General features: G+C 40.4%; 1 protein-coding gene across 4 annotated transcripts in view; it reads right to left on the bottom strand.

The window, feature by feature from the left end:
- Positions 1-24953, bottom strand: part of SYTL4 (synaptotagmin like 4) — a 56081-nt gene extending 31128 nt beyond the window's left edge. For 2 of the 4 annotated variants that reach the window (XM_007992237.3, XM_007992238.3), the window contains exons 1-2: positions 24814-24953; positions 24222-24315 (exon numbers count right to left, since the gene is read on the bottom strand). The gene's annotated coding sequence lies outside the window, so the exon portion shown is untranslated. The remainder of the gene's footprint in view (positions 1-24221; positions 24316-24813) is intronic. The other 2 variants (XM_007992239.3, XM_007992240.3) reach the window with 1 other exon arrangement.
- Positions 24954-25266: the final 313 nt, after the last annotated feature.

Here is a 25266-nt window from a genome sequence, read left to right as displayed (position 1 = left end):
TGCAGGGATTCAAGCCCAGAAAATCTGACACTAGAGTTGGTGCTCTACAGGCTCAGTCTAGGCAGAATTATAACCAAAGCAACTATAAAATACTAAACAGACAAATCAAAAGCATTGTGGAAATGAATTCCCATATGTGTGATTATGGCTGAAACACTGTGCGAAAAAATCAGTGGCTCCTGGATAAAAGAGGTATTATCAGTTACCCGTCAGCTAAAAAGCAAGGATAGCATAGGCACACTAGAAATGAGAACCATAGCAGATTAAAAAACTGGTGCCTGTGGAGAGGCAGCAGAATACTGTGATGAGAAAGGCATGTTGGCATAATAATGAGATCAAGTAATATCAAAATCCAGGGAAGTAAGAAGATCCTTGAAGATAGTATCTTAAGAAAATGAACTACCAACATTGTACATCTTCCCTTTCTTTTTCATTATGGACCTGACCAACCAGAACTGCCCCCTCTAAAATCTTAAATTCAAGAATTCCCACTTTCCAACCACAGCTCACTCTCGCTGTATCTGTTCTTCAACCTTATCAAGACCACAGTCTCTTGAGCTCCACGTTGTCTCTTGGTCCACTTGCCTTCTGCTGATCTATCTTCCCTCCATACCCATCCTGGATTCCAGATGGCTCAACATTTGAACCACTCTCACCAGTACCTTCCATATCCATATACTTCATCCCTCTGCCACAACTGCCCATGAAAATCCCAAACCTGTGCTAATGCTCTAGCCTGCCTTGTCTGCTCCCATACCCAGGTTCTACATAATTCCTGGTCTACAACCTCAGCTGAACCCTCACTGTCACCCATAAATCCTGTTACTTATGCCTGTTCAATTCCTTTACCTAGTCTCTTTGGGTTCTATTTAAGCCTTCATTCATCTCACACTCCCACTTCCCTTCCCTCAAGTCCCATCAGACATGCTTGTCTTATACTTGTAAAAAGATTTTTGTAAGACCATCAGCCATGGACTCTATCAGCTCCCTGCCTCCTCTTCCCCATCACTTGCCAATCTGACTCCTTTCAGAAAAGCCATATCCCACCCCAAGCCCCACCTTCCACCATAGGTTGCTGTTGTTTCCAACACTAACCCTGTTAACAGCCAGCTTGTTTGCAATGGGATCTTGCAGAATCAGTAACAAGAAGAAGAAAACAAATTAAGAACAAAAATTAAAAGGCAAGAAGACAAAGGTAAGTGCAGAAAAAATTGAGACAAAGAGAAAACAAAAGGTAAAATGGTAAAAACAAGTTCAAGTATATCAATGAATATGAAACTCACATATGAGCAAAATTCACCCTTTGAAATACAGGGATTAACAGACTGGATAAAAGGAAAAAATCCAGTTATGTGCCATTTATGAGAGACACATCTAAAACATAAATTGAAGGGAAAATTGAAAGTAAAAAGATGGGAAAAGATAAACCAGATGCTAGCCAAAAGAAAGCTGAGGTAGTTACATTAATATCTAAAAGTAAAAAAGATAATAAAAGCATTATAAAGGATAGATAAGATCACTACATAGAATAAACATGTATCCACTAATAAAACATCACTAAATATACAAAGGAACAAGAGAGAGAAATCGAAAAATCGACCATCAAAATGAGAGGTTAACATATACCTCTTTGTTGTTGCAATTATGAATGGTACGAACAGATACAAACTAGTAAATATATAGACAAGTTGAACAACAAAATGAGCTTGATTTAATGGAAATATGAAAAATTTATATATCCAACTGAAGAATTACATTATTTTCAAGCACATATAGAATATTTACCCCCAAAACTGACCATGTACTAGGCTGTAATGCAAGTCTCCATAATTTAAAAAAATTCCTTCCCATACAGACCAGTCTCTGACTTCGAGGAAATTAAATAAGAAATCAATTTAAAATATGATAATTTCTTATCATGATACCTTTTGAAAATTTAAAAAGACACTTCTAAATAACCCACATGTCAAAGAAGAGATCATAATGGTACTAAATCTATCCTTAACATCTTAGAGAAAAAACCTGCCTCCTACCTCACTACCATCACTACTCCCCACAGTATGGCATCTAATGTTCTCTAGAAATTCAAAAAGGAAAATATGAAAGAAAAATACAGCTTTCATATGCAATAAACCAAGCAATATATTTTTATGGTAAATAGTACATCATATTTTGAAAACTAGAACTCAGGAAAATAATGGAGGCACAAATACAGTTATAATAAGAAAATCAGACAGATGTGAAGTTTGAAAAGCTATGACTATTCAGATACTCCCAGTTTGTGGCTACTAGGGTTTAATAGAGAAACCAAAGCCCAAGAAAACTTAAGACCCTTCATTACGTTCAGTCCCAGGTATATCATCAAAAAGGCAAGATGATCTGTTGAGAAGATCACGGCTCAGGTAACATGAGTGTCAGAATCTGAGCTCAGATGGACAACTTGTTCTGTGTTAGTCCTGAGGTGTCAAGATTCAGATGAAGTATCTTAATATAGCATCCTTGTGGGACCCATGCCCATAAAAAGATATTTTAGAAAAGGTGGTTTGTATCATTCTCAGCAAACTAACACAAGAACAGAAAACCAAACACCGCATGTTCTCTCATAAGTGGGAGTTGAACAATGAGAACACATGGACACAGGGAGGGGAACGTCACACACCGGGGCCTGTCGGGGGGTGGAGGGCTAGGGGAGGGATAGCATTAGGAGAAATACCTAATGTAGATGATGGGTTGATGGGTGCAGCAAACCACCATGGCACGTGTATACCTGTGTAACAAACCTGCACATTCTGGTATCCCAGAACTTAAAGTATAATAAAAAATGTTACAAAAAAGTAAAGATGGCTTACTTAGCAATTATACCTATTTATTGCTAAAAAAAAAAAAAAAAAAAACAAAGGAAAAACTAAATCTACCATAAAATGGGAAGTTAGAAGTTACCATATCTCTCTCAATTACTGATAGTACAACAGATGAAAAATGAGTAAATATATAGACAAGTTGAACAACACAATAAGCTTGATCTAAGGGACATATGTAGAATTCCATATCCAATTGGATATATCCAGTCTATATCCTAATCCTAATGATTGAGAAATAATAACAATGAATGAAAATAAACACTAACATAACTGGTTTTCAAGAAGGGGATGGGCGAGCTATCTCAAATTATTTCAAATTCTGAAAACCAATTTTAAAAATGAAAAACTAGGCAAAACCTGACAGGAAGCATAGAATCATGAAAATAGTGGTGAAAGACAGACTTGGGTTCAAATCCTAGCTCTCATATAGCTTAGCTATATGACCTTGGGCACGATACTAGAATATTAAAAAGATGACTAAAAATACAGAATTCCTCGTAAGAATAGTACTCAGATTAAAAATAATAATTGGTGTTCCCAAAATGAAAACTGATGTGAATTAGGAAAACACCAAGTAATGTCCCTGCCCTGAACAGCAAATACAACAGATTTTGCTGTGTTGCATGCAGGCCACACATAAATGTGAAGATGGTAATATATTGTACTTATGCTCAAACTAGAAACGTCTACCAGATGTAACCTCTTTGAAGGTAGGTACTATATCTGGATATCATAGCCCCAGGAGCTTGGCACAGTATGTGACACACAGTATGAGTTCAACAAAAGTTTAGTGAATGTCTTTATCCAGAAATCTATTTGTGTTTACATGTTTAAACTTAAACCCATGGAAATTGAAGAGCTGTAATAGAGCTGAGAGAAAAATGTTTTTGTTTTCCTGAGGCAGTGTGTGAGCTGTGGTTAAAAGCTTGGACTCTGGGCCGGGTGGGTGGCTCACACCTGCAATCCCAGCATTTTGGGAGGCTAAGGCAGGTGGATCACTTGAGGCCAGGAGTTCGAGAACAGCCTGGCCAACATGGTGAAACCCTGTCTCTACAAAAAACCAAAAACAACAACAACAACAACAACAACAATTAGCCGGGCGTGGTGGCTGGCGCCTGTAGTCCCAGATACTCAGGACACTGAGGCAGAGAATGGCTTGAACCTGGGAGGCGGAAGTTGCAGTGAGCCAAGATGGTGCAACTGCACTCCAGCCTGGGCGACAGAGTGAGACTCCGTGTCAATAAAACAAACAACAAAAAAGTTTGGACTCGAGTCAGACTGCCTGAACTAGAATCCCAACTTCCCCATTTACTAGCTGTGTGACTTTGGGTAAGTTACTAAACCTCTCAGTACCTCAATTTCCTCACTTGTAAAATGAAGATAAAAATTGTACCTACCCTTTGGGGCTTGTTGTTATAAAGATTAAATGCGTTTTTAAAATATGTAAAGTGCTTAAAGTAAGGAGAACACAAAGAATGCTAAGTGTTACCTATTTTTGTCAGTTTGTATATGTCCATTTGTGCTTTCAGACTTAAACTAGGTCTTAGAAAATGACATTTATTTTCTTTTAAAGCATGCAGATGAATTGTGAGTTAAACTGTCTAGACATCAGTTAAAGTTTCAGGCTATTGTTTTTGTTATTTAAATTTTTTTATTTCAATAGCTTTTGGGGTACAAGTAGTCTGGGTTACATGGATGAATTTATAGTGATTAATTTCAATGCACTCATCAGAGGTCACTGTTTTTGAAGTGAGGAACCATGCTCACAGTCTTATAGATGACAGAAAATTTTCTTAAATATTGACCCATGCTCAAGGGCCAAAAGGCTGAACTGGTATTAAATTATTCCTCTAAAGTTATAAGTAATAATTATATGATGGTTTTGCAAATACCTTCTAATGGATTATCATATCCTGCCAAAGTGATATAACAACAGTATTTTGCTGTTTAGGCTAAAGACAATGGACAATTTTATACCTCACTGAACACGAAAAAGTGACCCAGAGTCTTTCAAAATATATTTGTTTAACCAAGAAGCCTGAATTAAACTGCTCTTGTTAAAATGATACTGTTTTACACAGAAATTGATTAATGAGTTTTATACTGATGTGAGATTTACACTGCTGCATGCCAGATTCTGTATACTTTTGAACATGGGTATTTAGAACTGATTTAGCTATGTCAAGAAATGTGATGGTGTCTACACTTTTTTCAAAAGAGAATTTAAATTGGGCTACAAGTTATAATTGGTCATAATTGAGGATTATAAAATGTCAAGGTGGAATGAACTTCTACCCTGCCTGAAACAATAACAACAACAACAAAGGCACCAAACACATGAAACAATGGTTTTCAAATCGCTGAACATCAGGCAATCAAGGACTATGATTTCTGAGACGGGAAACAAATAAGGTGAGCCCTTTGATTTTCCCAGCTTACTGTCTTAAGGGACTTTCCAGATAATGGTACAGAAAGGAAGAACCCAGGTAGAGCCTAGTAAACTCCCTGAGTTCTGGAGACAGAGCTGAGAGTCTGGGAAAAAAACAGGTAGCCGGAGTTCATAGGACAGAGGACCTGAGAGAGCTCCACAGAAAGAGAAAGATCTTCAGAGGCCTGCAGAAGATTTCACTCAAGTATTTAGCAAAGGAGTGATTAGCCCATGATATGCCTGTGAGGAAATTACTCTGGGCCAGGGAAAGAACTACCTGAAAGGATTCGAAAGAACAATGCCTGTCATTCACACAGCGCTAAGAATAGTGCCTGTTTCCGCCAGCCAAATTGGAAAACCTCATGATTCACAGGACACGAGCTGAAGGACTCAGAAGGGTCTTGCCTCAGTGGTGGGAAACAGCCCAGATTATGCACTGCTCTGGTCCTGCCTAACAAATATAAACAGCAAAACCTTAAAGGGTCACTCTGTATCTAAGTAATTTAAGTGCATGCCAGAGCTCAAGTATATTTATAGTAATACAAAAATATGCAGTACTCAACAAGGTCAAAGTCATAATATTTGGTACCCAGTAAAAAAACTCACAGGCATGCACAAAAGCAAGAAAATATGATCCATAATAATGAGAAAAATCAATCAAAAAGACCAAGAACTGACACAAATGCTAGAATTAGTAAACAAAGTCATTAAAGCAGTTATTATAACTACATTCTATATGTTCAAAAAGTTAGGTAGGGGACATGGGAGATGTAAAAAGACTCAAATCAAACCTACGGATAAAAGGTACAATGTCTGAGATGAAAAATACACTAGTTGGGATTAACAGCAAATTGGACATTACAGTAGAAAAGAGTTAAGAACTTGAAGACATAGCAATAGAAATTATTCAAAATGGAACGCAGAAAGAAAAAAATTGAAAAAAAAGAAAAAAGAATTAATGAGCTGTAGGACATCAAGCTACCTTCTATACATGTCATTGATGTCACCAAAAATAATGGCCCAAATTTGGTGAACACTATAAACTCACGGATCCAAGAAGCTCTATGAACATTAAGCACCAGAAACATAAAGAAAAATACACCATGTGGCACACCAAAAATTGCTTAAAACCAGAAATAATGGGAAAATCTTAAAAGAAGCTAGAGTGGTGGGGTGGGGTGGGGTTGGGGTCTTGGGGAAGGACACATTATATATATACAGATGAACAAAGATCATGATAACAGCAAATTTATCATTGGAAACAATGCAGTGTAAAGACAGAACGACCTCTCTAAAATACCAAAAGAAAAAAAAAAAAAAAGATCGACCTAGATAGAATTCTACACGCAGCAAGATATCATTCAAAAACAGAGGTGAAATAAAGACTTTTTCAGACATGCAAAAGTTGAAAGAATTAATCACCAACAGACCTGCACTATAAAAAGTGTTAAAGGAAGTCCTTGAGGCAGAAAGAAAATGGTACTGCACAGAAATATAGGTCTACAAAAAGAAATACAGAGCACATGCAATGGTAACAATGTAAGTAAAAATACTTTTTTCTTATTATTTAAATCTCTTTTAAAATATAATCGACAGTTTAAAGGAAAAATAACGATATATTGTGAAGTTCAAAACATATGGTAGAACAAAGCTGAAACAACCTGATTTCAAGAGACACTATAAATCCACAGTAATCAAATCACTGTGGTATTGGGCATGAAGACACACAAATAAATAAAAGGAACAGAATAGAGAGTATGGAAATAAGCCCTTATGTTTACAGTCACTTGATTTTTTTAATAAAGGTTAAGGGAAGTTTAGTGGAGAAATGATAGTCTTTTCAACAAGTAGTGCCAGAAAAACTAGATATCCATATGAAAAAAAAAGCAAGCATTTCTGACATGACACGTAAAAGCGTGATCCAGAACTTGATAAATTAGGCTTTGTCAAAATTTAAAACCTCTGCTTTGTAAGAACTTTATTAGAAAATAAAAAGATAAGCCATATACTGGAAGAAAATATTTGCAACTAGTATATCTGATAAGGACTTATATCCAGAATATATAAAGAACTCTCAGAACTCTACAATTTCTTTAATAACACACATTTTAAAAATAGACAAAAGATAAGAATAAACATATCACCAAAGAAGATATACAAATAGCAAATAAACACATGAAAACATGCTCAACATCATTAATCATTAGGGAAATGCAAACTAAAACCACAGTGAGATATCACTACACACTTATTAGAATGACCAAAATTTCAAATACACCAAATGTTAGCAGGCATTTGAAGCAACTGGAACTCTCATACACTACAATGGGAATGTGAAATGGTATAGCCGTATCGGAAAACAGCTTAGTAGTTTCTTAAAAAGTTAAACATATATCTCCCATATGACCCATGCTTTCCACTTTTGGTATTTATCCAAGAAAAGCAAAAGCATATGTAGGCCGGACACGGTGGCTCACACCTGTAATCCAAGCACTTTGGGAGGCCAAGTTGGGCAGATCGCTTGAGGTCAGGAATTTCAAACCAGTCGATCAACAGATCAACATGGTGAAACCCCATCTGTACTAAAACTACAAAAAATTAGCCAGATGTGGCGGCAGGCGCCTGTAATCCCAGCTACCTGAGAGGCTGAGGCAGGAGAATAGCTTGAACCCAGGAGGTGGTAGTTGTAGTGAGCCAAGATTGTGCCACTGCACTCCAGCCTTGGCAACAAGAGCGAAACTCCATCTCAAAAGAAAAAAAAACAAAAATTAGCTAGGTGTGGTGGTGGGCGCCTGTAATCCCAGCTACTTGGGAGGCTGAGGCAGGAGAATCACTTGAACCTGGGAGGTGGAGGTTGCAGTGAGCTGAAATCACGCCACTGCACTCCAGCCTGGGCAACAGAGCGAGACTCCGCCTCAAAAGGGGGGCGGGGAAGCAAGCACATGCCCACACAGATTTGCATGAAAATGTTAACAGCATTATTGGTAATAGCCCAAATCTGGAAACAACCCAAATGCCCACTAAGAGGTAAGTGAATAAACAAATTGTAGTATACCCATGCAATGGAATACTATTCAGCAACAGAGAAGAATGAACTACTGATACACACAGCAACATGAATGAATCTCAAAATGATTATACTGACTGAAATAAGTCAGGCAAAAAAAAACACTGTATGATTGCATTTACATAAAACTCTAGAAAATGCATAGTGACAGAAAACAAAATCAGTGGTTTTAGGAGTTGACGGGGTGAGGAGGGTAACAGTACAGAGGGACAAGAAAGAAGGATTACAACATGGCACAAGGAAATTTCTGGAGGTGACAGATGTTCAATATCTTGATTCTGGTGATAGTTTCATGGATGTACACAGATACCAAAATTTGTCAAATTGTATACTTTATATATAATTTGTCTATTGTAGTTCAATAAAATGTTTTTAAATATTTTAGTATTAAATGTAACTAAAGTTTCTTCTTGTAATCATGTTTTCCAATCCCAGAATGCCTACAAGACACTAGGAGCCTTTAAATTAATTGAAACACTAAAATATTTTATGTCAAGGTTTTTTTAATAGAGAATAAACAATACAGAGTAGGTTTGAAATATTTCCCTTACTATACAGTTTTGTTATCTGAAAGATGTTTCACCTTTTAACTTTTCAATTTGTTAAAAATGTAAAAGACAGCAGGTTCAGGAACAGCAATAAAATGTTTGCATAATTGGTGCCTGGAACTGTAATATGAGTATGATTATTTAGTAAGTGCATCCAAACAATATACTTTATTTTAAAATGTATATACTTTGTGAGGCATCAGTCTTTAAAATCAAGTATAAAAATAAAGAGAAGTTACAATCAGATGTTCAAGCAGCTGTATCATAAACCAAAATTTTGTTTAAATGAAGCACACTTCATGTCATTGGTCTCATCAAAATGAGAGCAAAGGTTATTGCACCATTAATAAATATTAGAATTAATTTTTAAAAGTTCATTTAATCTCTCATCCTTTATTTCTATTTTTGTGCTTTTTCTTTGAGACAGAGTCTCACTCTGTCACCCAGGCTGGAGTGCAGTGGCACAGTCATAGTTCAGCATAGCCTTGACCTCCTGGACTCAAGCAATTCTCCCACCTCAGCCTCCCCAGTAGCTGGGATCGCAGGCACAAGTCACCACACCTGGCTAATTTGTTTTTATTTTTTGTAGAGATGGGGTTTCACCATGTTGCCCAGGCTGCCTTGGCCTCCCAAAGTGCTGGGATTACTAGCGTGAGACACCACACCTGGCCTGTGCATGCTTTATAATATGTGACCAATACAGTGGTAAATAATGTAGTTTACAAATACTTATTTTAGGAGTGATAAAAATTTGGGGTGATAAAGGTGAGTAATCAAAAAAGCTGGGAAGTCCCTTACTTAAAGGCTGGTTTAGGGAAACTATTCCACAAATTGCCATATATTTTCATGATTCTGCTTGTATAGAGATATGATGTATGTTAATTAGGAAAGAATAAATCATTCTGATGATTGTAATGCAGTTGTTCTTATGCAAGTAGTACAGCATAATGAATAAGAATTTTTGCTGTCATAAGACACATTCAAAAGTGGACTCTAGGCTAGGTGAGGTGGCTCGTGCCTGTAATCCTAGCAATTTGTGAAGCCAAGGTGAGAGGATCTCTTGAGCCCAGGAGTTTGAGACCAGCCTGGGCAACATGATGAAACCCCATCTCTACACACACACACACACACACACATTAGCCAGGTGTGGTGGTGTGCGCCTGTAATCCCAGCTACTTGGAAGGCTGAGGTGGGAGGATCACCTGAGCCTGGGAGGTCAAGGCTGCAGTGAGCCGAGATCGGGCCACTGCACTCCAGCCTGGGTGACAGAGTAAGACCCTTTCTCAATCTCTCTCTCAAAAAAAAAAAAAAAAAAGTGGACTCTATTAACTAATTGTGACAAAGGCAATGACAGTATATAAAGCAGATCAAGCTAAAGTACTGTCAAAACTAATACCCATTATTTGTGTGGGTTTCCAGAACATGGGTGAAGCATAGCCCTAAAAGGTAGCAAAATCCAGTACCCATGGGCGGGGGACTAGTTATTTGATAATCTAAAGGTAAAAGAGTTGATTTGGCCAGGAACGGTGGCTCATGCTTGTAATCCCAGCACTTTGGGAGGCCAAGGCAGGTGGATCACCTGAGGTTGGGAGTTCGAGACCAGCCTGACCAACATAGAGAAACCCTGTCCCTACAAAAAATACAAAATTACCTGGGCATGGTGGCGCATGCCTGTAATCCCAGTTACTCGGGAGGTTGACACAGGAGAATAGCTTGAACCCAAGAAGCAGAGGTTGTGGTGAGCCGAGATCATGCCACTGCACTCCAGCCTGGGCAACAAGAGCAAAACTCCCTCTCCAAAAAAAAAAACAGTTGATTTTAGAGCACGGAAAAATGAGACCAAATCCAGAGTATATGGCAGTCTGCAAAACTTAAAAAAAAAAAGAAAAACACTCAAGTAGAAAAGAAAGGTTCCACGGATGCAGGGCTTCCTAAAATTCCTTTGTCTGCATCCAGCCACCCATGCACAAAAATGCCAATGGATAACATCTTACTGGTAACATTTGCATGAGCATACAACATTGCTTGCAGTCAATAAAATATTTGCTTTGGGATATTGTGTTGGTTATTTTATCAACTGCCCCTTTCAATTTTAGGGTGATGTCTCTCCCAGAAAACTATAAATATGTTTATTAAAATATATCTGTCTTAGATACCTATTCCAGGCTACTCACACAAATTCAAAGAAGATTCAAATTATAAAGCTGCTAAGTCTGGCTTCTTCGAAGTTTCAAAGTTCCCTTTGGATTCAGAACCCAGCTCGCATCTCCCCAAATCCTTTCTGGCTCTTGGGTTAAATAATGTAAATTACCTGGCCCCAAAGACTTTTCTGCAAGAGCTCCCTCTGCTGTCCTGGCAATTATCTTTGAATGTGTGCATGGTTTCAGGCCTTCCAAATCCTACTTCTTTCCCTGTCCTAGAGCTCTGTATTCTGCACTGTTACAGAATGCTAATTAGTCAGGAGGGCCAACTATGTGCTAAGTGATACACTAGCTGGCTAAGAAGAAAAGAACAGAGCGTAGTCCATGCCCACAGAGTTCACAGTTTAGTAGCAGAGACACCTAAATAATCCCTAAAAAAAAAAAAAACACAGTAACCAAAGAAATATATGCATGATATATTATAAGAATACCAAGGGAGGGCACGTAATTCAGGTTGGGGAAAGGGAACTAGAAAGAGAATATCCAGCAGTAGCATATGAACTGATTGTAAATTAATGTGTTTCAGCTGGATAAGCAGGAGAAAGAGGGCTTTCCAGGCAAAGTGCGTAGCATTTACAAAAGCATGGAGAAAGAGGGCTTTCTAGGCAAAGTGCGTAGCATTTACAAAAGCATGGAGGCATAAAGCAATGTGGTATAAGCAAGTAGTACAATGATGCTGTTTGGTTTAAATTGTAAGGGAGGCCGAGCGCGGTGGCTCACGCCTGTAATCCCAGCACTTTGGGAGGCCGAGGCGGGCGGATCACGAGGTCAGGAGATAGAGACCATCCTGGCTAACATGGTGAAACCCCGTCTCTACTAAAAATACAAAAAATTAGCCGAGCGTGGTGGTGCGCGCCTGTAGTCCCAGCTACTTGGAGGCTGGGACAGGAGAATGATGCGAACCGGGGAGGCGGAGTTTGCAGTGAGCCGAGATTGCACCACTGCACTCCAGCCTAGGCCACAAAGCGAGACTCCCTCTCAAAAAAAAAAAAAAAAAAAAAAATTGTAAGGGAGAATGCGGAAGAGCTAGGTGGGGAATCACATCACGTGTGGCTGGCAGGTGCTCCATATGCTATGCTCAAAAACATGGCTAATTAGCCTTTGACAACAGAAATCATTGAAGAGTTTTAGGTAAGGCAAGGACTTGTTAGGGCACACTAATTTTGCAGAATATGGATTTGAGGAGGCTGTGGCATAAATCCAGGGGAAAAATAACAAGAGCCAAGAGTAGATGGCAGTGGCACTAGAGATGGAAAGGAGCATATTAAAGACATAACACAGAGAGAAAATCTGCAGGACCTGTGAATGTTCTGTAACACAAGTACGGCCTCTTCTACTAGGACTTGGAGTTCTGATGTGCTAGATTTCTAATTAAGGACAGTATAGCACAGAATTGTGCTTAAAAGCACTGGATCTGAGCTGCCTGGGTTTAAATCGCAGCTTTGCTTTTTCCCTGAGTTAACTTTGGACAAGTTATTTAACCTCCGTGAGTCTGTTTCCCCATTTGTAAAAATGAGGATTAATAATAAGAGCTCCTGCCTATGGCTGTGAGGATTCAAGCATGCATCATGAGTAAAAGGAATAGCATAGTGCCTGGCCTAGAGTAAGCACCCAATATTGGTAGCTGTTTAGTTTTAATTACTATTAACCATATGCTTTGGAAAATATATGAGCATATGGCAGTTTTGACATCTTTCTATGAAATTTGAGAAATCTAATCAGTATTCTTGCCTAGATGGAAGGTCACTGTACCTCTCTGCATGGAGGAAGGCGGACAAGCATAAATATGAAGCAAATGTTAGTAATTAGATATGATCAGTTTAAAGGATATTTATTTATATACTGTTCCAGACAAGATTTAAAGTGACTTACAAAGATGAATAAAACATCAAAAAATAGCATAAATTTTAAAATAGGATAAAAAAGAAGAAAAATAGGAGTGGAGATAAACTGGTAGAGTCAGTATCAAGGCTCTAAAACCAAAGGGCAACTAAGGCTTCCTAGGAGTCAGCTGGGGTCCAGACCCCCACCTGTCCATCCATGGGGCACATCTATGCCTCACATAAAATCCCCTAGGGCCTGCTGAGTCCATTCTCAAATGCTGTATGGAAGCAAAGCTGTATTTTTCCCTAACAATGAGAAATTTACAATCAGTTCTTAATTTTACAAAACTCTGATTTTGCACTAAGGTTGTGGCTCCCTACAATCCTTTTCAAAATAGATTCTACAAAAGTAGAGTTTGCAGGTGCTGAGGCATTTTGTGCTTTTCACTTTTTTTTTTTTTTTTTTTTTTTTTTTTTGGGAGATGGAGTCTCACTCTGTTGCCCAGGCTGGAGTTAGGTGGTGACATCTCAGCTCACCTCAACCTCCGCCTCCTGGATTCAAGGGATTCTCCTGCCTCAGCCCCCCCAGTGGCTGGGATTACAGACGTATGCCATCACACCTGGCTAATTTTTGTATTTTTAGTAGAGACGCGGTTTCACCATGTTGGCCAGGCTGGTCTCAAAAGCCTGACCTTGTGATCTGCTCACCTCGGCCTCCCAACATGCTGGGATTACAGGTGTCAGCCATCTCATCTGGCTGGTTTTCACTCCTTTTACGATATCCACCAACTGATGAAGATGATGACAATAATAGTTAACACTTCTATAATGTATTATTTACGATGCACTTTTCTAAGCACTTTAGTCCTCACAATCACACTATGAGGTAGGTACTAAATTATTATGTCTACTTTACAAATGAGGAAAGTGAGGCACAGATTGAGCAAATAACCTGCTCAAGGTCACATGCCCTGTGACAGTCTGGTTTTTGGACGCAGGCCATCTGGTTCCACAGTCCAAGCTCTTAACCGCTATACTATATTATACTGTCTCTTCATATTCTGGCAATATCGCTCTATATAGTGATTTTTGGAAAAGGGGACATCAACCTCAGGAACTTGAGGTGGGGTTTCTAAAAGTCTTCAGCTAATAACAAACATAATGTTTGACAGGCCCTGAGTCTGGCTTACTTTCCCAGACCCCTGACCTCGTCCTGCAATATGTGAAACAGGCCAGAGCAACTCTAGCTCAAAGCAACATTATACACAAGAAAATAACTCATTCCCCTCATCCTGGACATCCCTCCTAAAAGATGGCAGGTGCATAATGGTGGGGCAGGGGGTGGGAGTGGGCAGCAGGGTGGAAGAAGGCAGTGGTAGTAACTAAAATATCTCTTTTGTTAGCTCTTAGAATCATATGTGGGGACAATTTCCTCCAGATGGAATTCACATAGCTACCTTTCAATGCCAACAAATTCTGTTCATAAATGGTTTGTAGAAATTCCCACTTAAAATAATATATAACACTCTAAAACAAGTCCCAGAAGGAAGTCATATATCTTAATACTATATATTCACTTCTCCTGCAGAATGGTTGTTTTGGATATGTGGAAATGTGGTCTTTCATGATTTCACACATTTTTTCCCTTGCTCCTCAGGAACTTTAGAAGATGCCTTAAACCCACCACCAATCCTAGATGGCAGATTTCCATAAATGTGGTACACAGAAGTAAATCTAAAATATTATAAAAACAAGACCATGTGTCCAAACACCCTACTTGGCAACAGGGAAAATACATATATTAAAGCAAATCCCATTTAGCTTTCTGGCTTTCAAAATCTACATTTGAAGCTTCCTCTAACATGAGCCAGACACAAGAGCCTCATAAGGTTGACGGATGTAGGATGGCCAGTGTACCCTCTTCTCTGACAAAGTCCCCTTCCTTGACACCCCATTTTTTAGATTTTTTTAAAAATCTAAAATCCCCAACTAAAAGAATGGACTGTTTTAAAATCTAGGTCATTTATATGTATAAAACATTTTTAAGTCCAGTGAGAGCTGACACATTGTTATTTTTCAATAAGCCTCATCACCTCCCACGCAGAACACTATTATCTTTCCTTAGTCAACAAGCTTTGATAATGCAGCGCCCCCACAGGGAAGACCCTCTTCTCCTGCCAGGATCACAGATGGTGGGGATTTCTACACTGAACTCTAGCTGGCATCTGATTATTTCTTGCAGACCATGTCACCTAAAAATTACCCACACAGTCCCCTTAAATGTGAAATCATCATGGTTCATGACTAATCCAACACATGCTCACACATAACTGTGATTTCATGCATTAGGTTTCTTTTTAATTTTAGGGATGCTGTGATCTGGCTATGGCCACAGAAACCTTAAAACAATAAAAAATAACCTGTAGTTGAATTTAAATTGAACTGCATATGTGGCAGGTAATTTTAAAGTGTTACTTGAGGCCTATAAGATGCCAAATAAATGCTAATTTCTTTCAAATAAAATATTAATAAATATATACACGAACATATGTACATTAAAAGGTAGGTATAAATTGGAGAATAATATAAAAATAAATGTAAAATATTAACTTATTACAAGCCCTCTTTCCCTCCTAAACTGCTTAACCATAATTACTTTACACATTACATCAAATCCCTAGAGCAAGATTAGTACATGCATTATCAACATCTGGTCTACAGCTAGAAGCAATATCCTAATATTTTAAAGAAATAAAGTATAAAAAATTAAAACCAATAAAATGTTCAAATTAGATTTGTATATATTTATTTTCAATATTGACATAGTAAGTAAAAACACCTTAAAAAGTTGTAAGGGAACAAGAGGTATGAGTTTTCATAATTCAGTTAGTATAACTTGAGATAAAGCAAGATATTCAAAATGCCTAGATGGACCTTCTTAGCCCTATATATGTGAATATTTGATCCTAATATTATCATTAGTTACAAATAGAGCTACACATACCGGAATCAGCACATCAATAAGGATGTTCTTTTAGTTTATAAAAATAATCTTCCCCACTAGATTGTAAGCTGTATGAGAGAAGGGACTTTGTTTTGTTCATCTCTGTACCTTTGGTGCCTAGAGCACTGCCTGGATCATAATATGCACAAAATAAATATTTGTTGAATGAATGAGCTGGCATCAAGAATACCATATATCATATTCAGCCACACCCAAGAGCTTATCATCTAGGACTCTTCTACCTTTGATATAATGGATTCAACACCCCCTCTCTGACCACAACCTGCTGTGCTTCTAGCCTATTCAGTCGATGAGCCCCCCAACTAGCCCCATTCCTATTCTCAGATTTCTTGGGTGGGGGCAGTCTTCCATAGACCCTTCTGCTTTCACCTTGTCAGCTCCTTCCCATCTTTACTTCCCTTCCTAGACAATTTAAATTTTATTGTTTCTTTCTCCTTTTTTTTTTTCCTGAGACTTCTCTGTCACCCTGGCTGGAGTGCAGTGGTGTGATCTCAGCTCACTACAACCACTGCCTCCTGGGTTCAAGCGATTCTCCTGCCTCAGCCTCCCAAGTAGCTGGGATTACAGGTGTGTGCCACCACGCCTGGTTAATTTTTGTATTTTTAGTAGAGATGGGGTTTCACCATGTTGGCCAGGCTGGTCTCGAACTCCTGACCTCAGGTGATCCACCCGCCTCAGCCTCCCAAAGTGCTGGGATTACTGGTGTGAGCCACCACACTCAGCCAATTCTATTGTTTCAACTGCACTCTTGTCAATATCCTCAATAATGCATAATTTCACTGCAAATATCTGATTTTAAAAAACTATAGCTCTTCTAAGCCCAACTGTTATACTTTATGCATGTACAAGGACTCCTGAGATCTACTGGAGGAAAAAAAAAATCACACTCTGGTAGATTATTATCCATATGAATTATTGGTCACCAAGCTCACCCTAACCCTGCCTGGCACTGCAACTATGCTTCCCTAGGCTGCTCTCCTGTTCTCCACAATGACTATTTCAAACCTTCTTCAAACACCACAAATATCCAACTGAAACCTTGTCCCATCTTAACCCCTGCTCTAAGAGGTTGGCCTTAACTATTATATCATAGAGAAATAGAAATACCATCAGATAAGTTCTTGCTGCCAAATCTATGAACCTACTTTCATCTATGCCTATTGAGCATAATCCTCTCTCTCAATCTGGATCCCCTCCCATCTGGCATAAGGACTCTGCCCTCCAAGGATTTTGCTCTATTAATTATTCCCTCCTTCCCACCAGCCTTTAAAGAAACTCAAGTCCCTCCTAAATAAATAACGGGTCCTTGATCTCAACTCCTTGCTTGCTCCTACCCTTTTTCTGCTCTTCAAAGCCAGACAGAGTTCTCTAAGGAATTGTACATAATCACTGCCTCCACTTCCTCATTTCCCCAGTCATTTCTCAACCCACCATAGTTTAGCTTTCTGCCTCACAGTTCTCTGAAATTGCTCTAAGGTTACCAAGAACTTCCTAAATCCAACAGATAGTTCTTGGTCTTCCTAGATTTCTCTGGATCTTTAGTACCACTGACCATATTTTTAACACAGCCATTTCATTTTGAGAAACTTATTCTACTGATATTCAAGTAAATTCACAAATATATATTGTGAGGATGCTCAATATTTGAAACAGCAAAAAAAAAAAAAAAATTAAAGAACATAAACATCCACCAATAGGAAACTGACTAGTTATGGTACACACATATTAGGGAATATTGTGCCTTTGTTAAAAAGAAGGAGGTACTGTAGTTCTATTTATACTGACACTGAAAGCATATTAGGTTAAAAAATTGCAAATCATATATATTATGATTCCATTTTTATTTGTTTACATTTTAGACAGATTAGATCATGGATGAATGGAAAAATGTCTAGAAAGAAATACAATCTTAACATTGTTAGCTCTGTAGAGTGGGACAAGCAGGAACAGAAGATTTATATGTTATCTTTTATTGGGTCAAGTAATAAAAATGTAGTCCCATCCCTAAGCACAGCAACACTTCAAGGTAAGAAAAAAATTTCACAGGAGATCAAAAGGGAATGGCCGTAGAGACTAGGGGAAAATATTTTAAGGTCACCAGGGCTAAGAGAGAAAGGAGAGAAGTGTATCTAATGGTTTCAAACATGGAATGAGAGATCTATTAAAAACAAGAAGAGGTAAGTATCCAATAGACAGAGAGCGTGAACAGATAATTCTTAAAGGGGAAAAATCAGATGTCCAATAGATATCAAAAAGAAAAAGTTTCACTCTTACTGGCAATAAAGATTTTTGTATGTTTGCTTATTGATTCAGCAAAATTTTAGAAAGACAATTTTCAGTTTTTAAAAAGGATTTAAGAGATATTCTCATATTTTGCTGGCAAATGTAAATTAGGAAGACCTGTTAAAAAGCAATGTGACAATTTGATTTCCAAAAAAACTGAACTTCACAGAACTTATCACAATTGTAATTTAAAAACTATGTGATACAATATTTAATACACACTTTCCCTGCCGAAATAAGTTCCAGGAGAAAAATGGCCATTGTCTGTCTTCTTCTCAGCCATACCTCAAGCATCTAGCTGGGTTGATGGATGGATAGATGGATAAATCTACATTGTAGGATCCTGGCTGTAGGCTCTCAGTTGGTACAATGTAAATCCTCAGTAAATCAACACAGAGCATGGCACATCGTAGGCCCTCAGTAAATCAAATCATGCTTTCTGATGAGTTTAAAGATACTGGTACTAATGGTATTGTGATGCCTGAATTGATAGAGCTACAAACAAGAAGCAGTGTAGATGCCATGGAAATTTTCTACTTCTTAAAAATTATTCAAGTTCAAGTTAGGTTTAGATACTCACAGATATGAATATGAAAGCCACAGTGGTCCATCATTTCAACTATTCTTCTGCCAGGGCCATCCAATCTCCAGCCCTCTCCCTATTTCTGTCACAGCCACCCAAAAAAAATCCCTCATACTAGATTGTCCACACTGTGTTCCTGGTCTGATGAGTGCTGCCGGAGAGAATGGATACAGGGTTCTGCGACTTCGGGCGGAGACAAATTCAAGTTACCCAAGCCATTTTAAATTTTTTTTCCAGTTTTATGGAGGTATGCTTGACAAAAATTGTACATATTTATGGTATACAGCATGATATTTTGAAATACATATACATAACCTGGATGATATGCCGCTAAAGAACTCCTTTTTTCATCTCTCTCAAATGTTATTCCAACCCTTCACCGTTCTTCCCCTCTTTACTCTCTGGTCAACCTTCCACTCTCTTGTTGGGGGCGCAGGAGCTCTCTCAAAATCCTGCCCCTCTACAGCTCCTTCCTTCTCCATAGTTTTTACCAAGAGGATTAGTGAATCCTCTTGTCTCAATGGAAGAGCCACCACTCTTTCTCTAAGGCTAGCCTTTTCCCCGCTTTCACTCTGGCACTCCCACCCTCTGACTTTCTCAGGGACCTTGCATCATCAAGCTGTATGCCATCTGCACATAAATGGGCTCATCTATCTCTTATATTTAAAGTAAAACAAAATTAAATAAAACAGCCTTTTTATCCCCTGTGCCTTACTGTCTGTAAGGAACACTCTCTCCTTCCCATCATAGCCAAGCTTCTTCAATGTATATACTACATTTTTTTAATAATATAAATTTATGGGGTATACATGCAATTTTGTTACATATGCAGTGGTTAAGTCAGCGATTTCAGGGTATCTATAACCTGAATAACATACATTGGACCCATTAAGAAATTTCTCATCATCTACCCTTCTCCCACCACTCACCCTTCTGAGTCTCCACTGTCTATCACCCCACTCTCCATGTCCATGTGTATCTACCACATTTTTTATCAGTCCTTCTCAGTCCTCACTGCCCAACCCTCTACAATCTGCCTTCTCTCCTGCTGTACTGATGTTGTCATTGGCCTCCTAATTGCCAAATCTAATGAACATGTTTTTTAAATGTTTTATAGTGGGTTTTATCTGATTACAAGAGGGGTACACATCATGAACAAAGTTATGACATATGACAGACTAGAGAGAAAAAAACTTGCACTATATAACAGGCAGTGGGTAAATATAACTAATAAATATAGTGTTCTTACAAACAAATCAAATATATAACCGAAAAGATAAATGTGCAAAGGATATAAAGGAGCAAGTCTTGGAAAAATACAAATAGTTAACACAAATGAAAAGATGCTCAGCCGCACTAGTGATCAGAGAAATGCCAAGTTAAATCAGTTAGATACTATTTTTCACCTATCAGATTGGAAAATATTAAAAGTGTCATCCATCCTCAGCAAGGGCAGGAGGAAAACCACTCGCAATAGTGAAAGGGTAAACCCTCTTGGATGTCACTCTGGTGATGCCTACTTAAATTGTTTAATGTATATATCCTTTGACCTAACAATTCTATTAGAAAGCTACCCCACAAAAATACTTGCGTATATATATCCTTGAGCATTATGCAAGGATGTTTGTGGCAGACTTGTGGTGGCTTGGGCTAAGGTGATAGGCAGAGGAGATGGAGACGTGTGGCAGAATACATGACACAGTCTGAAGATCAGGTCAGCAGGACTCCCTCATGAATTAAATTGGGTGCAGGGCAGTGAGAGAAAAAGAAGAATCAAGGGTGATCTTAGGTTCTTGGTTTGAGCAACTGAATGGATGATGGTGACATTTTACTGAGACAGGGAGTGCTGAGGGAAGAGGGTGGGAATATAAGGGCAATCAGGAGTGCCGTTCTGGCCACGTTACATTTGAGAGGTCTATCTGATAGACAAGGAGAGATGTCGAATAGGTCATTGGATATATGAGGCTGCAGCTTAGAAGAAAGGCCTGGGTCACAAACATAAATTTGGGAGTGACGAGTAGCTAGACAGATGTTCTTCAAAGCCATGCGGCTTGGAAGAGAGCCTCTGTGAAGATTTTAAATGGAGAAAAGTCCAGGGACTGAAACCTGGGTCACTGCAATGTTCAAAGGCAGGGGAGACAAATTTAGTAGAAAAAGAAGCTGGTCAGTTTTTTGTACAAATTTGAGTTTCAAATAAGTTAACATATATTAAATGATGAGAATCACATATTTACCACCTTATGAAGGGCCCAACTCTTTCCAAGTCTGTCTTCTAAGACATTCTGGCCTCTTCCTTTCTGAACATTTCAAAACACTTTTAAACAGAATAGCACTTTTTTCTTTTATGTTACACAGTGGTTTCTTCATACTGCACAATCGTCCTGGTAGAAAACTAGTTAAATACAACACAAACAGCACTCAGCTATGGCTTTTCCATAAAGTTCCATAATCCAATAACCACCTCATACCTAAAAGGCTATGGGTAGCTTGAAACCAGAAGCCTAATTTGTGCCATCCGTTATTCTTTTGAGCTGTTCACTTCCCCATTGCACAGTAACTTTCTCCAGGCTCTTACTGATCTTGCAAAAAGACTGAAAGGCCTCAAGACATCTGACAATCCACACCCCTTCCTCCCAGTGTGGCCCCGTTCCTACCAACAAGAAGCACAACATTTTTACATTTCCACTTTTAAACTTTAGAGATTTCCATCCAGAGACCCATACTTTTAAAAAATAAGAGAGAGAGGCCAGGCGTGGTGGCTCATGCCTGTAATCCGAGCACTTCGGGAGGCCGAGGCGGGCGGATCACGAGGTCAGGAGATCAAGACCATCCTGGCTAACACGGTGAAACCCTGTCTCTACTAAAAATACAAAAAAATTAGCCGGGCGTGGTGGCGAGCGCCTGTAGTCCCAGCTACTCAGGAGGCTGAGGCAAGAGAATGGCATGAACCCGGGAGGCAGAGCTTGCAGTGAGCCGAGATCACGCCACTGTACCCCCCCCAGCCTGGGCGACAGAGCGAGACTCCGTCTCAAAAAAAAAAAAAACCAAAAGTAAGAGAGAGGAAGTACTTCCAACTAGGTCAAAGTTGGCATCAGTAATGCAGTCTCAAAGCAAAAATCAGCAGAAGTAAAGCTGAATTTTGGGCCTGGGGCAAACTTACACCTGTAGGGTGACAAACTGGGTAGGCTTAGTGTCAGGTCCAGGAGTGCCTAACTCCAAGACTGCCAAATTCCTAGAATGGTAATGCCATTCATTCATTAACAAATATTAGTATGCATCTATGATGTACCAAGGACTGTTCTGGGTCCAAGAGTCTACCGGTGAATACAACAGACAGCAATCCCTGCCCACAGGGTGTTTATGTTATGGTGGGTGAGGGAGTGGCAGGGCAGACAATAAGCAAGAAAAATGTAATCAGGTAGAGAAAGGGCATATGGAACGTTCAGAGAAGGGATTACATGTTTAAATAGAGTGATCAGGGCAAACTCGTAGCCGTGGTATTTCAAGCGCCTCAGGAAGGTGTCTTCTGTACTCTCAACCCCACCATCACTACACCTCAGCACCTTGAAGGAATGGCATGGTACATCCGGTTACTGGCACAAATATTTGCCAATATCTTATATTTAAGACAAAGGGAGCTCCAAGATCCAGACCTTGCCCTTAGAGAACTTACAGCCTTCCAGGTGGAAAAACAACTAAGCAGTGTTAAGGGCTGTACTGAGGTATAAACAAAGTGCTTTAGGACACAGGATAACTGGCAATTCTGCTTGGGGGAAGAAGTATGTGTTCAGTAAGGCCGTTCCAAAGAAGGTGACTTTAGAACTCAATCTTGAGGGATGGATAGGAATTAATGTCAGGGGAATGGGCATGGGGGAGGAAAGTTAGCTTTTTAGGAAGAAAAAAAGGAACAGTTTGAGCAAGGTCCCAGAGATGGGAATAGGGAGGACATTTTCTTCCTATCCCTGCCTGTGGTACTCCATCCATCCCATGACAAAACTAGCACACAATCACCCTCAAGCTCTCTGGTATGGCTGTCAGGAAATCCCTATCACTTATTTCTCCCCTAGCCAGCAGGAGAGGAAGAAGTTGAGTCAGGTGCACATCCCTGGAATCCACAGTTACCCTCCTCTAACTTCAAGACAATTACCACAGAGCTGAGAACCCGGGAGATTTCATTCATCTAGGTACACTCAGGGATGTGTACTTATAGTGGTAATGTGGCAACTGGCCCATGTCAGAAATGAAGTGGGTAAGACATCAGTAAGGTAAGTAGTCCATAGTCTCGGCAGTGAATCTAAGGGGGAATCAAGGAGCAAAACATATACTTGGAAGGAAATTTTTTAATCACTTAGTCCTCATTCATGAGCTATTCAGTGCTTCCAACATCCAAGACAATAGAGGTGGTGTGACAGGATAGGAACACAAGCTCTGCCTCCAAGATTGTGAGGGCAAGGCACTTACCCTCTAAGTCTCTTTTTCATCATAATATGGTTATAACTGTAGCACCTATTGTATAGAGTTACTGTGAGGATTGCATTTTTATGTAAAGAACTTATCACAGTGTCTGGCTCAATGGAGCCTAACAACCAGAGCCTAACAAGCTCAGAGAGCCGGAATGTTACATATACTCACAGATCAGTTACCCCAGAACAGGCCTCCGAGCTCCATTTCACTGCTCTGACCAAGAGTGAGACACCTGAAATCGTGTTAGCAGAAATGTTCATCCCCTGCCCAAAAAGAGCCTCACAAGCCAAGTTGGTGGTGCTTTTCTACTAGGGTGCTAAAAACCAAACAACCAAAAATGCGGAAAACTTCATCAAGGCCACATCTCTGCATTGAACATTGTTCCCACAGCGACAAAAGTCTTAAGTCATTAATACCGCAATATTAATAGATTTATGAGAGGTGGGGGTGGGGAGCTTAAAGAGCAGAAAAGAAGCCAGTTAAATATAGGAGGTCCAGGATGTACAGAAGACTCATTTTTTGCCACAAATATACAAGGTCTAGGGTCAACCCTGCCAAGAGCAGTACTCTGGAATTTTACGTCCTCTAGTCCTGAAGAAGAAGGGTACTGGGGGAAGAAGAGCTTGGTTAATTAGAAACTCACCACTTTTCAAGCCACCAGAATTCTAACCAAATGATTTCACCACCCCAAATCCCATCTCAATGTTAAGGGTTGGAGGAACACCTTTTTCTGCCCCATTACAAACCATCACAGGAGACAGAAGCATTCTGTGCCCCTTCTGAGATCTCGGGGACCCTCCTCCAGTACCAGGTCTCTCACAGCCTGCTTGAAGAGCGGCAAGATAAACAGCTCCACAGCACATAGCCAGGTTCCAAGCCCCAAGCGCAGAGGGAGCCCACTGAGGCAGGACTCCAGCCAACCAGCCTCCAGCCTTTACCTGTGGCTGACTGGCCAACGCCAGAGAAGCCGACGCCGCGATGTCGGAGGTCCGAAGAGAGTGCGGGTTAGCGACCCCGCTCGACGGCCAAGCGCTGCGAGAGAAACCCACGAAAAGGTGACTACAAGCCTTGGAGGGCGCAGTTCCCGCTAGGAGCTCGGCCCCGCCCCCGCCCCCAGGGCCAGCTCTCGGGAGGGGCACCAGCTCGGGCTGGCGGGAAAAGCCCGGGCACTCCGCGCAAGGGGAGCCGGAGAGGAGAGGGGAGGCGGCTCCCAGAGGGGCACAGCCCGCATTAGTGCTACGTGGGTCAGGGAAGGGGCCAGAAGAAGCCCTGGAGAAAGAAAAGTGGCCGGGAGGGACCGCCCAAGCAGACGGGAGTCCAAGCCTGGGGGGTGCGGTCGGGAGAGGCGGACGGGGAGAGGGAAGACGAGGTCAGCTAGGGAGAAGGAAAAACTAGGGGAGCAGAGAGCAGGTAGGGAAGACGCACGACCCCGAGATGGGGGTGGGGGCGCTTCAGCAGCGAAAAGGAGCTGGGGGTCCAGAAGGAGCCCCCGACCGAGGGCGAGGGGGCGGCCGCTGGCTGCTGACCTACCTGTCACCTGCAACAGGTGCCTCCAGAGAGCTAGACGTCCCAGTGCCGGTTTCGAGGGAGGGTCTCCGGCTCCGGGAAGATCGCCACCCAGCTCCGGCGGCCGGCCCTTCTCACCCTCCCGGGAGGCGGAAAAAGCTGCAACTTTCCCTGGAGCTGGGAGGAGCTGGGAGGAGCTGGACTCTTAAAGGGGCCGCACAGCGCCCCGGGCTCCTTAGTAGGGGGCCGCTCAGCCCGAAACGGAGCTCTGGGACCCAAAGCCTTGAGACACAAGAGGAATGAATGTCCTTCCAGGTTAGGAGTGGGAGCCTGGGGACCGAGGATAGGGGTCTAACACTAGACGTGCCTCCTCACCCCCTTACTTCCATCTGTTGGTCGCTCCCTTAGATGGTGAAATCACCTGCCCCTTTCGTTCTGCTGAGTCAAAAGTTGTCAAATTGTCTCACACTTCTAAGG

The sequence above is a fragment of the Chlorocebus sabaeus genome, chromosome X (genome assembly GCF_047675955.1).
Source record: "Chlorocebus sabaeus isolate Y175 chromosome X, mChlSab1.0.hap1, whole genome shotgun sequence".
Taxonomy (NCBI): Eukaryota; Metazoa; Chordata; class Mammalia; order Primates; family Cercopithecidae; genus Chlorocebus; species Chlorocebus sabaeus.
The sequence above is the reverse complement of the archived record's forward strand: the minus strand, read 5'-3'. Positions and strand labels throughout refer to the sequence as shown.